Consider the following 17407-nt stretch of genomic DNA (forward strand, 5'->3'; position numbering starts at 1 on the left):
GCAATAGAAACTGGTGGCGTTGCAAGGTCAGGTACGGGGTTTTTGCGGGACACAAGTGATGTTGATTTGCAAGAAAGTGCTCCTCAACCCAGCACAAGCAGTGAATTGACACCTGGAACATTGGCCCACATGGCTGAGTATGCCTTACATATCCTAAAAAGGGACCCCCGCATTATCAAAATGATGACCGATGATGATTACTGGTTGGCCTGCCTCCTGGATCCACGATATAAAGGAAAATTACAAAATATCATGCCACATGAGAACCTTGAGCACCAAACAAGAAACTCTTGTAGACCGTTTGGTTCAGGCATTCCCAGCACACAGTGGCGGTGATGGTTCTCACATGAGCTGTAGGAGGCAACATGGCAGAGGTGTTAGAGGAGCACAAATCAGAAGTGGCGTTGGACAGAGGGGTTTTATGACCAGGTTGTGGAGTGGTTTTGCAATGACCGCAGACACGACAGGTACTGCTGCATCAATTCAAAGTGACAGGAGACTGCATTTGTCAAGTATGTACAAACTATTTTTCCTCCCTTATCGATGTTCTCCCTCACAGGTCCTTCCCCTTTGATTACTGGGCATCTAAAATAGACACCTGGCCTGAATTGGCAGAATATGCAGGAGCTTGCATGCCCTGCTGCTAGTGTGCTATCAGAAAGAGTTTCAGTGCTGCTGGTTCAATACTGACCGAAAAAAGCGGCATGGCCCTCCTTCATTTTTGACAACCATCCAAGCTATAGCAGATAGTTGGGGCTGATATTCTCAGGTTGGTAAGGGGTCATGAATAGAGTTGAGCGACTTTTACTTTTTTAGGATCGAGTCGGGTTTCGCAAAACCCAACTTTCTCAAAAGTCGGGTCGGGTGAAATCGGCTGATTATTGCGAAAAGTCGGGGGCCGACCGAAACACGAAACCCAATGCAAGTGAATGGGGAGTCAAAGTCAGCAGAGAGTGGAGGACAGGAAAACACCTACAGTGCCCATTTTAATGCCAAAAACATCAATTCTTATTGCTGAAGCTTGTCAATCTTAATTTACTGCCTCAATTTTCATCCTGTTTCGAATATTAAACTGCATTTGGCCTACTTGATTGGTTGGGCCTTCTAACTGTGTCTGCCACTACAGCTGTCCTCCACTGCACAAAGGATTGTTTTTGTCCTGTCTTTTTTAAATTCCTTTTTTTATTATTGTTATTTAATAAAGATATTTTTCTTATGTTGTCTCCTATCACTTCTCATATATATGGCACCTTACTATAATAGATCATGCTAATCACATATTGTTGAAGTGTTTTTAGCCTCTTTAAATTAGGACTATGGGAATAGTAATAGAATATGTAGAGATTGAGGGTAGAAATTTGACACAATGTACAAAGGTTTCCAAAATTTACCCAAGTGGTCTGAATCATACATGTTGAAAGAGAAAATGATGGGGACCTCACAATACATTTTTCAGTTATTAGAATAGATAGAGATCGGAAGTACACTTTTCACTATTGCACAATGTACAAAGTTTTACAAAAATTACCTAAGTGGTCTATATCATACACGCTGAAAGAGACAGTGATGGGGACCTCACAATACATTTTGCAGTTATTAGGCAAGCTAGACCATAGCACAATGTACAAAGGTTTCAAAAAATTACCCAGGGGGCTGTATCATACACGCTGAAAGAGACTGTGATGGAACCTCACAATACATTTGGCAGATATTAAAAGAGCTAAGGATAGGAAGTACATGTTTCACCATTGCACAATGAACAAAGGTTTCCAAAAATGTAAAAACACTACCCACATGGGGTATAGATACATGACCACTAGATACCTGTTGCAGAAGCAGGAAGAGTACGATGTGATTTCCAGAACAAAATGGGTTTGGATGGTAAGTGATGGACGTTAAGACAACTGCCAAAAAAAGAACATTCGGGGAGCATTTATTTTAGGTTGCTGTCATCCTTTGGGCTTACAAAGTCAGAGGAAATCCAGCCCTTGTTCAATTTTAGAAGAGTCAGCCCATCTGCATTTTCTGATGATAGGTGTGTGCGCCTATCCGGTATGATTGCACTGGCCGAACTAAAAACCCACTCAGACAACACACTTGCGGCAGGGCATGGCAGCACCTCCAAGGCATACAAGGAGAGGTCGGGCCAAGTGTGCAGCTTGGACAACCAATAATTAAAGGGCACTGAAGAATCAGGAAGAACGCTGGTTTGGTCACTTAAGAACTCCTCCTGGGGCTCATGTGATGGTTTCATGAAAACAGCATTGTCCTGATGGTTTCCATGTAATGCCCTGGCCCCAATTTGGCCATTACGGGGTCCTTCCGAGTTCTGCAGGGAAGGTGGCTTGTGGAAATAAAAGCACACATATTTGGTATCGCCACATCCATAATGACCTGCTCTAAAAAAGTGTCCCACTAGTTAACCCTTTCAGTAAACACTATATATATAATATAGAAAATAAAAAGCAATGCAAAAAACAATGATTTATCATCATACCGCCAAACAAAAAGTGCAATAAAACACAATCAAAAAGACGGTTGTAAATAAAAAAAGGTACAGATGAAAACATCATCTTGTCAAGCAAAAAAGAAGCCATCATACAGCTCCATCAGCAGAAAAATAAAGTTATAGCTCTCAGGATAGAGCTATGCAAAAATAATTATTTTTTCTAGAAAATAGTTTTGTTGTGTAAAAACTAGTGAATGGCGAGCACGAAAAAGCTTGGGTGCTCATTGCTTGGGTCAAACAAATTGGAATACTCGGGTACTCGACCCGAGCAACAAGCCCAATGTAAGTCTAAGGGAAACCAGAGTATTTTTACCGCTATCCCCCCAGGTGTCTTTTTAAGGTCTAAAAACATCTGAAAATGATGGAAACACTGCTGAAATGACACGGGAACATAATGGGGATCTCCCCTGGAAGCATTTCCGACTCCTAGGTTACAGCTGTAAGAAATGTTGTCAGGGTTTCACGCCATTTTTACAGGTGCACCAAAAAACATACAAGAACAAAACTAAAATAGATTTTGCTGGGAAATATGTTAAGGTACATCCTTTCCAGGCTAATGACTTGTATATAAGGCAAAATAATTAATCCCAGACCAAAATGTTCCTCCTCCACTTGGGATATGTTCACCCGCAGCGTTTTTGATGCGTTTTTCAACTTTAACATTGCTTTCAACCAATAAAAATGCATTTACTGGGAAATTTCATTGTAACATTTAACAACCCTAGCTGGCCATGTGGTGTATGACACATAAGCAGACACATCTTGTTTTATTTCTGAAGGAGGGACTCTTAAAGTCACAAAGCCTATTTTTAGAGGGGCATCAGGTGGCATTAATAATCTTAAAGGGAACCTGTCACCTGAATTTGGCGGGACCAATATTGCCTTGCGCAGGCGTGCACTCCGGAGGACAGAGAATGAACTTCAATCCAATATTGCGGCCAGCATGCAACCAACGGGTAAGGAAAGGGTGAATCAAACACCAGAAAACCCTGCCCATATGACCCAAAACTGGTCCCGCCAAATTCAGGTGACAGGTTCCCTTTAAAGGCCCATTATTAAACAGAGGGTCTCCTATGCTGTTATTGCCTATGCAGTGAGTGGCTGGGCTGCCAAGAATTATGACGCAACCCAATACCACTTTCAAAAAGGTACAGCAGGGCTTCCTGAAAAAATGTGGCATTGAATGCAAAGCCTGCCCTGCTATCAAGTCATATGCACCCCAAGAATCCTTTGAACCCAGGTACTGAATGGCCACAGGAAAAAATACTTCACATTATTTGTTTTATAATACCATACTGTTTTCTTATGTATTAACTGCAAGGCCTGCCCTGATACCAAGTCATATGCACCCCAATAAACCTTTGAACCCAGTTACTGGTGGCCACAGGAAAACCCATTTCACATTCTTCAGTTGGTCCTGCCATACTGTTTCCTTATGTATTGAATGCAAGGGCCGCCTTGACCCAAATTTGCAAGCAACACAATCCCCTGTTGGTAGAAATATGGAGGAGGGCCTCATAAAATAAAACTATCCCATTACAAAGGAGCTGGACTCCTAGACTCGTAATGTCCATACACTAAGTGCGTGGGCTGACAAACATTTCCACATGGAGGGCACATTTAAAAAAAAATATTTTATGGGCATCATAGACACCCTTGCCAAAAATTGGACTAGCTGTAGCAGAAAGGAACACATTAACCCTGGTGATCTAGTGGCGGAGAATGATGAGATGCTGAGGAAGGCCTCATTAAAAACTAAGCCCAATGTAAAGGAGCTGGTCTCCTACACTCGTAATGCCCATAAACTAAGTGCATGGGCTGACAAACATTTCCCCATGGGGATTACATTTTAAAAAATATTTTATGGGCATCATAGACACCCTTGCCAAAAATTGGACTGGCTGTAGCAGTACGTAACACGTTAACCCTGGTGATCTAATGGCAGAGAATGATGAGACATTGAGGAAGACCTCAATAAAAACTAGGCCCAATGTAAAGGATGGGGTGTCCTAGACTTTTAATGCCCATACACTAAGTCCATGGGCTGACAAACATTTCCCCAAGTGGGGTACATTTTAAAAAAATATTTCATGGGCATCATAGACACCCTTGCCAAAAATTGGACTGGCTGTAACAACACAGAACATGTTAACCCTGGTGATCTAGTGGTGGAAAATGATGAGACGTTGAAGAAGGCCTCATTAAAAATTAGGCCCAATTTAAAGGAATGGGTCTCCTTAACTTGTAAAGCCCATACACTAAGTGCATGGGCTGACAAACATTTCCCCATGGGGGTACATTTAAAAATCAAAGACACCCTTGCCCAAAAATTGAATGGTTGTAGCAGAAAGGAACATGTTAACCAAGGTGATCTAGTGGTGGAGAATGCTGAGATGTTGAGGAAGGCCTCATTAAAAACTAGGCACAATTTAAAGGAGCTGGTCTCCTTATCTTGTAATGCCCAAACACTAAGTGTATGGACTGACAAATATTTCCCCCGAGGGAGTACAATTGTTTTGGTTTAAATTTATTAATGGGCATCATAAAAACAGTCTTGCACAAAAAATGAGTGACTTTTGCATTATGGAATATGTTCACCCAGGTGTTCATGTGGTTGTGGATGATGAGGATGAGGAAAAGGAGAAGGATAGCACCAAATAGACCAAATCAGGAAGCGTATATCCATGTGTGGTTGTGAAGAGGTGCATGAGAATACACCTTCACAAAAGACAATGTATTTGAGGTTATGTTTCACTGTTTTCATTCGGTGACGTACAGAAGTGTTGCCCAATCCAGTTCTTGTTAATTTTTATAAGAGTCAGTCTGCCAGCATTTTCAGTTGACAGGCGGATGCGATTATTGGTTATGATTCCACCAGCGGCACTAAAAACCTACTCTGACAGAACGTTAGCGGCAGGGCAGGCCAGGACCTCCAAGGCGTAGACAGCCAGTTCATGCCACGTGTCCAGCTTGGATACTCAATAATTAAAAGGCACAGAGGAATCACGGAGGATGTTTTTATGATCAGCAAGGTACTTCATCAGCATCTTCCCAAACATTGCACTTCTTGTGAAAGCATCCCTTGCTTCTGTGCCGGCACAATGGGAGGGTCTGAGAAAACTGTCCCAGTTATTTGCCATTGTTCCCCTGCCTGAGCTGGATTGTACTTCTGTCTCTCTTGCTTTTACTCCTTGGTTGTACAACAAACTCTGATGTCTGCTGCCAACGTTCTCACATAAGAATTTTTTAGTAATTCCACTACAAGTTCCCTCTGGTACTGTAAAATTTTAGTACACCTATCTGCCTATGGAATAAGAGATTGAAAGTTCTATTTGTAGCGTGGGTCCAGAAGTGTCATAACCAGTAATGAGTGTCACTTAATATTTTAATAATGCGAGGGTCACGGTAAACGCAGTGCAACATAAAGTCAGCCATACGTGCTAGACTGCTAACAGGCAAGTCTTCCATGTCCTCACAATCAGGACAACTGACCATATTTTCCTCCTCCCTGTCCTCAGGCCATCCACGCTGAACAGAAGGTATGACAGCTGTGTTTTTAGTAACATCTATAGCGCATGAAAGTATCTTCTGTTCTTCCTCCTCCTCCTCTTCCTTATTGACTGTCAATCCACGTTGGGGTGACATGAGGCTGGGCTGAGTGTAATCACCCTGTATAGTTCCTTGCTCCATGTCCTAGTGCTCCGCCTGCAATGCATCCTCTTTAATTGTGAGCAGAGAGGTTTTCAGAAAGCAGAGAAGCGAGATGGTGATGCTAATTACGGTGTCATCGCCGCTCACCATCTTGTGCGGTCCTCAAAGTTTTTGAGGATGGTACATATGTTTGACATCCATGTCCACTCCGGAGGTCTTAGGTGTGGAGTCTGAACTGAATATTGATGGCCTTCTTGATGCTGGTAGTCAACAACTGCCCTCTTCTGCTCACAAAATCTTTCCAACATATGCAGTGTAGAGTTCCAATGCGTGGGGAAATCACACACCAGTCCATGAACCGGAAGCTGCAAATGCTGCTGAAGGGCAGCAAGGGCAGCTGAAGCTGTAGCTGACTTTCTAAAATGGCAGACAAGCGGCGTACTTTCACTAGAAGATCCAGCAGCTCCGGGTAGCTTTTGAGAAAACGTTGAACTGCGAGGTTAAGCACATGGGCCAGGCAAGGTACATGTGTGAGCTCTCCTTGCCTGAGAGCCGCCATCAGGTTCCGGCCATTGTCACACACGACCATGCCTGGCTGTAGGTTCAGCAGTGTCATCCAAAATTCTAAATGATTCATGAAGAAAAAAATGCCACACACACCAGCTGAAGTGAAAAGATTACATGTCCTTTATTTCACTTTCGTGTCATGGACAACAAAGAGGAATGCTGGGGATGGTGAAAGACGAACGACGGCTGTTTCACGATTACTCGCTTCTATGGGAATAGAAAGCAATCAAAAAAGTCATGGGCCCGAAAATGGTACCAATAAAAACGACAGCTCGTGCTGCAAAAAACAAGCCCTCACATGACTTTGCCGAACGAAAATCTGAAAAAATTATATCTCTCAAAATATGGTGATGCAGAAACTAGTTTTCGCAATAATAAATGTCTTTTAGTGTGCGACAGCAGCCAAACATAAAAACCCAATATAAATCTGGTATCTCTGTAATTGCACCGACCCGCAGAATAAAGGCGCCTAATCACTAATACAAGGAACGGCATAAAAAATAAATAAAAACAATTCTTCAAATGCTGTTTATTTTTTTATTCTGCCTCCCAAAGATCACAACAGGTACCCTCAGGGGTATCATCTGCAGTGTCACTTGGAGATTTAGATGGAAACCCCAAAGTAAGTGCTCGGCGCAGAGCACCGGATAAATGTGATCTCAAACATTATGTAAAATGTTACCAATAAAAGCTTCAACTCAGATCTCAAGTCTGCACTCAGATCTGTCATCTGCTAAAGAAAATATATGGGGCTTCCACGTTACTGGTAGCACAAAGGTGCTGGAAAAGCAAAATGGCTCCTTACCCGCCAAAATTAAATTCACCAAATTCTCTGCTCCAAAAGCCAAATTCTCCCTCTCCCTTCCGAGCCCCAGTGTGTCTAAAACACATTTAGTACCCACATGTTTGGCATTTCTGTAGTGTTGAGAGCCTGCCTAATTTACAGGTGCCTGTCTCCAGAAGCATGAGCTGGGCATAATGTACTGGTGACTGCAGCATACTGGTCACTGCAGTGTACTGGTCACTACAACTGCAGTTTGCAATTTTCCATCAGCAACATCCACTGCTGCCTGTTTCTGGAAAACACCCATGGAGTCAAAATCATCACTGCATCTGTAGATAAATTCCCAAATGGTTATAATTTCCAAAATGTGGTCACTTGAGAGGAGATTCTGCTTTTCTAGCACTTTTGGGCTCTTTATATGGAATCCACAAACTAGTCAGGGAAAATCTGCACTACAGGAGGCAAATAGCTTTCCGTCCCTCCTGAGTCCCTCCGTATGGCAATGTAGTACTCTACATCCACATATGGGGAACTTCTACATTCTGCAGAAATTATGGTGCCATTTTTACCCATCTCCCAGTGTGAGAATGTTAAACTTGGTGCTAACACAGAATCTTGGTGGTAAAAATGTAAATTATTTTTTCTTCACTGCCCAATGGTATAAAAGTCTGTGACACACCTGTGGTGTCAATATAATTAATGCACCTCCAGATTAATTCATTGAGAGGTTTAATTGGTAAAATGGGGTCACTTATGAGTGCTTCTGCTGTTCTGGCACCTCAAGAGCTCTGCCAATGTAACATGGCACCATCAAACAAGTTCAGCAAAATCTGTACTGTAATATGGTGCTACTTCCTTCTGAGCTTTGCACTGTTCCCCAAAAATAGTTTTCGGCCTCATACGGTGCATCGGTGAACTCAGTAGAAATTGCACAACAAAGATTGGGGTCCATTTTCTTTTTTTACTCTTTTGAAAATACAAAATTTGTAGCTAAAAAAGATTTTTGTGGGAAAAATATGATTTTTTTTATTTTTGCGGCTTAACATTATAAACTTCTGTAAAGTACCTGGGGATTCAATGTGCTCAATACACGTCTAGATAAGGTCCTAAAGGGGTCTAGTTTCCAAAATAGTCTCACTTGTGGGAGGTTTCGCATTGCACACAGACCAATGTTTCTCTATGGGGCAGCTTCTATCAGCCATATATTTCTCAGTCATATTTTACGGGCTGAGAAAATTGCAGCATGCTGTGTTTGTCAGCGTATTGCGCTAAAAATCCGCCAATGAAAGTCCATTTGTGCGAGAAAAATACGGATTATGCATGGACCAATGCTTGTGACTTGCGAGAAATATGCACCAATGTTCTATAGGAAAGCCGGTGATTCAGTGCGGTGTACAGTAAAATCAAACTGACAGGTTAGAAAAGATACAATTAATGTCTACACATAGTATAGGTGTGGGAAAATATTCAGAAAAAATCCCACGTTAGAGTTCATATCAGTTTATGCCACCTGGGGGCGCAGCTTCTACGACGGCACCGCAAGTCAACGAAGCTGCATTCCATTAATTCCCCAGTTTTTACAGCCAGGGGAGGCAGCATTACCAGGTTCCTGGTTGTAAATTTATTTAACCCCTTCAGATGGATTTACATCATGGGACATGACTGTATGGCGGATACGTATGGAATATTGTGGATTTTTTATTTTCCTTTTTTCAGAAGACAAGGGTCGTCAGTTGGATTGAGCGTGCAATACATATATTAAAACCCCATGTGTTTATTTATATTATTAAAATACTTTATTCATAATGTGTGTGTTTTTTAACCCTTTATTACTATTGAATTAATAATGGATGAGTGTCTTATTGACATCTCTCCATTATTAACCTGGCTTAATGTCACCTTACATTAGCAAGGTGACATTAACCCTTTATTACCCCATATTCCACCGCTACTCTGGAGTGGGAAGAGAGTGGCTAAGTGCCAGAATAGGCACATCTTGCAGATGTGCCTTTTCTGGGGTGGCTGGGGGCAGATGTTTTTAGCCAGGGGGGGCAATAACCATGGTCCCTCTCTAGGCTATTAATATCTGCCCTCAGTCACTGGCTTTCCCACTCTGGCAGAGAAAATTGCGCTGGAGCCCACGCCAGTTTTTTCCATGATTTAACTCTTTATTTTAACACCTAGAGCTCCCAAATTTAGCACACACTATTAACATTATTAGTGAGGAATATATAAAATATAAACGGATATGAAATGGTTTACTGTATGTAAACCATGTCTTATATCCTGTTGGGTTTGGTAAGGAGATAGCAAAGCCGGCAATTGAATCACCGGCTTTCTACTAGGTAGCTCTGGATGACACTGACATATATATATATATATATATATACTATATATATATATATATATATATATATATATATGTATATACTATATATATATATATATATATATATATATATATATATATATAGACTGTATGAATGTTTTCACGAATATTTGAGACCATGGATCCATTCTATGTCCATTTTGCAAGCCGCCAAGAAAATCTCGCTGTATGGATGCCATACAGATGCCATACGGATGACACACGGATAAGTTTTGGAGAAAAAATTGCATCCTCACATTGAATATGGATCACTTTTCAGGAACTTATCTGCATATTTTGGCTGTAAAAAACAGACTGGATTTTGATATGTAAAGTCTGACCTCGGCCTTAGGTGTTTAGGCACATCAGGGGCTCTCCAAATGCAACATGGAGTCCGCTAACTATTCCATCAAATTTTGCATTCTAAAAGTGAAATGGTTCATCTTCCCTTCCATGCCCTGCCACGCACCCAAACAGTTGTTTTAATCCACATTTTGGGTGTCTGCACACTCAGGAGAAATTGCAAAACAAATTGTATGGAGCAATTTCTCGTTACCCTTATGAAAATACAAAATTTTGAGCTGAAAAAGATTTAACTGGGAAAAATGTGATTTTTTTTATTTTCATGGCTTAACTTTATAAACGTCTGTGAAGCACTTGTGGAGTCAAGGTCCTCAGTACACATCTAGATAAGTTCCATAAGTGGTCTAGTTTCCAAAATGGCGTAAATGTGACATGGCGTCCGTTAATTATGCCAGCAAATTTTGCATTCAAAAATTAAAATAGCGCTCCTTCCTTTCCAAGCCCTGTCATGTGCCAAAACAGTAGATTTCCACCACATATGGCTTATTGGCATGCTCAGGAGAAATTGCACACCAAAATGTATGACCCTTTTTCTTCTCTTACCCTTGCGAAAGTGAAAAAAATTTGGTCTAAATGAAAATTTTTGTGAAAGAAAAGTAAATGTTTATATTTTCTTCCACATTCCAAAAATTCCTGTGAAGCACCTGAAAGGTTAATAAACATCTTGAATGTGGGTTTGAATACCTTGAGGTGTACAGCTTTTAGAATGGTGTGATTCTTGGGTATTTTCTGTCATAAAGGCCCCTCAAAGTCAATTCCAATGACCAAATGGCCCCTAAAACAATGGTTTTGCAAATTTTGTTGTAAAAATGAGAAATCGCTGGTTGACTTTTAACCCTCATACCTTTCTAGAAAAAAAAATGTTTCCGTTATTCTGCTGATGTAAAGTAGACATGTGGGAAACGTTATTTATTAACTATTTTGTGCAATATGACTCTCTGATTTAAAGGGAACCTTTCACCACCAAAATCGAAGGTGAGCTAAGCCCACCACCTTCAGGGGCTTATCTACAGAGGTGAGATTATACTCATCCAGGGGCGGTCCCGGTACGATAGGTGTCGAGGTCTGGGGCCTCCCATCTTCTTACGATGATGTCCTCTTCTTATCTTCACACTGCAGCTCTGGCGCAGGCGTACTTTGTCTGCCCTGTGGAGGGCAGAGCAAAGTACTGCAGTGCCCAGGTGCCGGGAAAGGTCAGAGAGGCCCGGCGCCTGTGCACTGCAGTACTTTGCTGTGCACTCAACAGGGCAGACAAAGTACGCCTGTGCTGGAGCTGCAGCATGAAGACAAGAAGAGGACATCATCTGATGAAGATAGGAGGCCCCGGACAGGACCGCGATGCAGAATCGGACCAGACTGCCCCTGGGTGAGTATAATATAACCTCTTTTTCTCATCTATTAGGATATATCGGGGGCTTATCTACAGCATTCCAGAATGCTGTAGAGAAGCCCCTGATGCTGGTGGGCTTAGCTCACCTTCGATTTTGGGGGTGACAGGTTCCCTTTAAGGGCATGCAAATTAAAAGTTGGAACATTGTAAAATATTCAAAATGTTTGTCAAATTTCTGTTTTTTCAAAAATATATGAAAGTCTTATCAAAGATATTTTACCATTATCATGAAGTACAATATGTCACAAGAAAATGTTTTCAGAATTACCGGGATCCGTTGAAGCGTTAGAGTTATGACCTCATAAAGTGACAGTGGTCAGAATTGTAAAAATTGACCTGGTTGGGAAGGTAAAAACAGGCTTCAGGGTGAATGAGTTAAGTAAATGTTTTTAGTATTAAGGAGAAATGAAAAAGTGTTTCCCCCTTAAAACATAAATTAAATGTGGTTTATCACAACTTTTGGAAGCTGAGTTCAAATTCCTTAATTGCAGGCAGGCCTGATTAATGCCATGCCTGTTCTCAATGAAGAAATCACTTAAATAGGTCCTGTCTGACAAAGTGAAGTAGTACAAAAGATCCTCAAAAGCTATTCATCATCTCGTGATTCAAATAAATTCTGGACTGGAACAAATTAAACACAAATTGAGATCTATCAGTCTGAAAAAGGTTATAAATCCATTTCTCAGGCTTTGGGACTCCAGCGAACCAAAGTGAGAGAAATTCTACAAAAAAATTGTGAAAAAATGGAACAGTGATGAACCTTCCTAAGAGTTGCCAGCCAACCAAAATTTCTACAAGAGCACAGCGTCGACTCATTCAAGTGGTCACAAAAGACCCCACAACAACATTCAAAGAGCTGCAGGTCTAACTTGCCTCAGTTAAGTATCAAACAAACTTGGCACTCAGATTTGAATAATGTGTGAAAATAAAGTTTCTTTTAGTTTGCATTCCTGTGTGTTACATTTTTTTGGTCCTATTAGGGACCTTCATCAGAACTGAATGCTGTAGAGAAGGAGGAATCTGGGTAAGTAAGCGCATTGGTATTGCGAGCTGCGTCGCTATGGAAAGCACTTTCCACAGAATCAAACAACAAACAGACTCTCTATGCATGTGTTGTGACTGCCACACAGCCACGACACATGCAGCTGCGGCACCGATCAGCTGATTATCCGGCGCGCTCCAGGTATCCGGGTTACCGAGGCAGCTATTCGGGAAGCGCTAAACATTTATCCGAAGCTATTCGATCAACACTAGCAACAGTGTTTTGAATGTTTGATTTTCAGACTTCATATCTCGCCATCCACTATTGCTTTGAATGTGAGACTACAATCATTTTATAGACAATCATCTTGGCTATCTCATACACAAATTGACTTGCTGCCATTTAGCATATGATTAGTTATGCAGATTCTTGTTATGCCATTTCATTCTTACTGTTTTGTTCCCATTGGTGGAAAAATCTTTTTCTACCTGTATACTACAAAATACAACCTGTTCTCACAACCCCTAATAACTTGGTGTGTTATTAGGTCGATACCCAAGTGAAAGCTACATGTCAGTATCCTACAAGACACGTTGCTTTGTACACTCGAGTACTATGGATATGAAAAGGATGACATAGTGTTTCAGCAGGACAACGACTCAAAGCATACATTGAGATTGGTAAAAAAATGGTAAAATGCCAATGAAGTAAAGGTGCTGAGTTGGCCCACACAGTCCCCAGACCTCAATCTAATTGAACACTTTTGGATAGAGTTGAAGAAAAACTGTGTATATACCCAAGTGAGTTGACCAGTTTTCACCAACTTTGGTAACATGCAGAAGAGACCTGGGAGCAGATTTTGGTTGAGACATGTTTCAATCTGACAAAGAGCATTCCTAGAAGGATTCAGGCAGTGTTGAAAGGTAGAAGCTTGTAACCTCTGATATACACACATGGTCAAAATTGTTGGTACCCCTCGTTTAATGACAGAAAACCCACAATTGCCACATAAATAACTTGAATCTGACAAAAGTAATAATAAATAAAAAATCTATGAAAATGAACAAATGAAAGTCAGCCGACATTGCTTTTCAACCATGCTTCCACATATTTTTTTTTAAATAAAACTCATGAAATTGGCCTGGACAGAAATGATGGTACCTTTAACTTAATATTTTGTGGCACAACTTTTTGAGGCAATCACTGCGATCAAACAATTCATTTAACTGTCAATGAGACTTGTGGACCTCTCTACAGGCATTTTTTTACATAGTTACATAGTTACATAGTTATTAAGGTTGAAGGAAGACTGTAAGTCCATCTAGTTCAACCCATAGCCTAACCTAACATGCCCTAACATGTTGATCCAGGGGAAGGCAAAAAAAACCCATGTGGCAAAGAGTAACTCCACCATGGGGAAAAAAATTCCTTCCCGACTCCACATACGGCAATCAGACTAGTTCCCTGGATCAACGCCTTATCAAGGAATCTAATATATATACCCTGTAATATTATACTTTTCCAGAAAGGTATCCAGTCCCCTCTTAAATTGAAGCAATGAGTCACTCATTACAACATCATACGGCAGAGAGTTCCATAATCTCACTGCTCTTACAGTAAAGAATCCGCGTCTGTTATTATGCTTAAACCTTCTTTCCTCCAGACGTAGAGGATGCCCCCTTGTCCCTGTCTCAGGTCTATGATTAAAAAGATCATCAGAAAGGTCTTTGTACTGTCCCCTCATATATTTATACATTAAAATAAGATCACCCCTTAGTCTTCGTTTTTCCAAACTAAATAGCCCCAAGTGTAATAACCTATCTTGGTATGGCAGACCCCCCAGTCCTCTAATAACCTTGGTCGCTCTTCTCTGCACCCGCTCCAGTTCAGCTATGTCTTTCTTATACACCGGAGACCAGAACTGTGCACAGTATTCTAAGTGTGGTCGAACTAGTGACTTGTATAGAGGTAAAATTATGTTCTCCTCATGAGCATCTATGCCTCTTTTAATACATCCCATTATTTTTTTTGCCTTTGTAGCAGCTGCCTGACACTGGCCACTGAATATGAGTTTGTCATCCACCCATACACCCAGGTCTTTTTCATTGACGGTTTTGCCCAGAGTTTTAGATTTAAGCACATAGTTATACATCTTATTACTTCTACCCAAGTGCATGACCTTACATTTATCCCCATTAAAGCTCATTTGCCATTTATCAGCCCAAGCTTCTAGTTTACATAAATCATCCTGTAATATAAAATTGTCCTCCCCTGTATTGATTACCCTGCAGAGTTTAGTGTCATCTGCAAATATTGAAATTCTACTCTGAATGCCCACTACAAGGTCATTGATAAATATGTTAAAAAGAAGAGGGCCCAATACTGACCCCTGTGGTACCCCACTGCTAACCGTGACCCAGTCCGAGTGTGCTCCATTAATAACCACCCTTTGTTTCCTATCCCTGAGCCAGCTCTCAACCCACTTACACATATTTTCCCCTATGCCCATTACTCTCATTTTATGTAACAACCTTTTGTGTGGCACCGTATCAAAAGCTTTGGAAAAGTCCATATATACTACGTCCACTGGGTTCCCTTGGTCCAGTCCGGAACTTACCTCTTCATAGAAGCTGATCAAATTAGTCTGACATGAACAGTCCCTAGTAAACCCGTGCTGATACTGGGTCATGAGGTTATTCCTCTTCAGATACTCCAGCATAGCATCCCTTAGAATGCCCTCCAGGATTTTACCCACAGTAGAGGTTAAGCTTACTGGCCTATAATTACCGAGTTCAGTTTTTGCCCCTTTTTTGAATATTGGCACCACATTTGCTATACGCCAGTCCTGTGGTACAGACCCTGTTATTATGGAGTCTTTAAAGATTAAAAATAATGGTCTATCAATGACTGTACTTAGTTCCTGCAGTACTCGGGGGTGTATCCCATCCGGGCCCGGAGATTTGTCAATTTTAGTTATTTTTAGCCGCCGCTGTACTTCCTGCTGGGTTAAGCAGGTGACATTTAATGGGGAATTTTTATCACTAGTCATATTGGCTGCCATGGGATTTTCTTTTGTAAATACTGATGAAAAAAAGTCATTTAGCATATTGGCTTTTTCCTCATCCTCATCCACCATTTCACCCAGACTATTTTTAAGGGGGCCAACACTGTCATTTTTTAGTTTCTTACTATTTATATAGTTAAAGAATATTTTGGGATTATTTTTACTCTCTCTGGCAATGAGTCTCTCTGTCTCAATCTTTGCTGCCTTGATTTGCTTTTTACAGAATTTATTTAATTTTCTGTATTTATTTAATGCCTCCTCACTATCTACTTCCTTTAAATCTCTAAATGCTTTCTTTTTGTCCCTTATTGCGCCCCTTACAGCTCTATGTAGCCATATTGGTTTCCTCCTATTTCTAGTATGTTTATTATTTATTTATGTCTAGTATTTTGACCCACTCCTCAAGAGCAAACAAAACAAAAATTTAAGTAAGGGCTCATAGAAGGCCACTTCAGAATAGTCCAATGTTTTCCTCTCAGCCAGTGTTGGTGATTTAGCTGTGTGTTTTGGGACATTATCCTGTTGCAAGACCCATGACCTGCGATTGAGACCAAGCTTTCTGACACTGGGCAGCACATTTCTCTCTAGAATCCCTTGATAGTCTTGAGATTTCATTGTACACTGCACATATTCTAGCAAAGCAGCCCCAGAACATAACAGAACCTCCTCCATGTTTCACAGTAGGGACAGTGTTCTTTTCTTGATATGCTTCATTTTCCATAAGTGAAAATAAAGATGATGTGCCTTGCCAAAAAGTACCATTTTTGTCTCATCTGTCCATAGGACATTCTCCCAGAAGCTTTGTGATTTGTCAACATGTAGTTTGGTAAATTCCATTCTGGCTTTTTTATGACACAATGGTGTCCTCCTTGGTCATCTCCCATGAAATCCACTTTGGCTCATACATCGATGGATGGTGCAATCTGACACTGATGTTAATTAAGCATGAAGTTCACCTGTTTAGAAGTTTTTCTGGGCTCTTTTGTTACCATTTGTATTATCCATCTCTTTGATTTGTAATCAATTTTCCTCCTGTGGGCATGTCCAGAAGTTGGCTCTAGTCCTATGGATCTTAAATTTCTGAATAATATGTTCAACTGTAGTTTCAGGAACATCAAGCTGCTTGGAGATGGTCTTATAACTTTTACCATTAACATGTTTGTCTATAATTTTCTTTCTAATCTCCCGAGACAACTCTTTCCTTTGCTTCCATTGGTTCATGTTGAGTGCGATCCACACCATGTCACCAAACAGCACAGTGAGCATCTGTAGCTCTATATACTGTATATATATATATATATATATATATATATATATATATATATATACAGTACAGACCAAAAGTTTGGACACACCTTCTCATTTAAAGATTTTTCTGTATTTTCATGACTATGAAAATTGTACATTCACACTGAAGGCATCAATACTATGAATTAACACATGTGGAATTATATACTTTACAAAAAAGTGTGAAACAACTGGAATTATGTCTTATATTCTAGGTTCTTCAAAGTAGCCACCATTTTCTTTAATGACTGCTTTGCACACTCTTTTCATTCTCTTGATGAGCTTCACGAGGTAGTCACCAGGAATGGTTTTCACTTCACCTATCAGGTTTAATAAGTGGCATTTCTTGGCTTATAAATGGGGTTGGGACCATCAGTTGTGTTGTGCAAAAGTCTGGTGGATACACAGCTGATAGTCCTACTGAATAGACTGTTAGAATTTG

Source organism: Ranitomeya variabilis, chromosome 6, assembly GCF_051348905.1.
Source record: "Ranitomeya variabilis isolate aRanVar5 chromosome 6, aRanVar5.hap1, whole genome shotgun sequence".
Lineage (NCBI taxonomy): Eukaryota > Metazoa > Chordata > Amphibia > Anura > Dendrobatidae > Ranitomeya > Ranitomeya variabilis.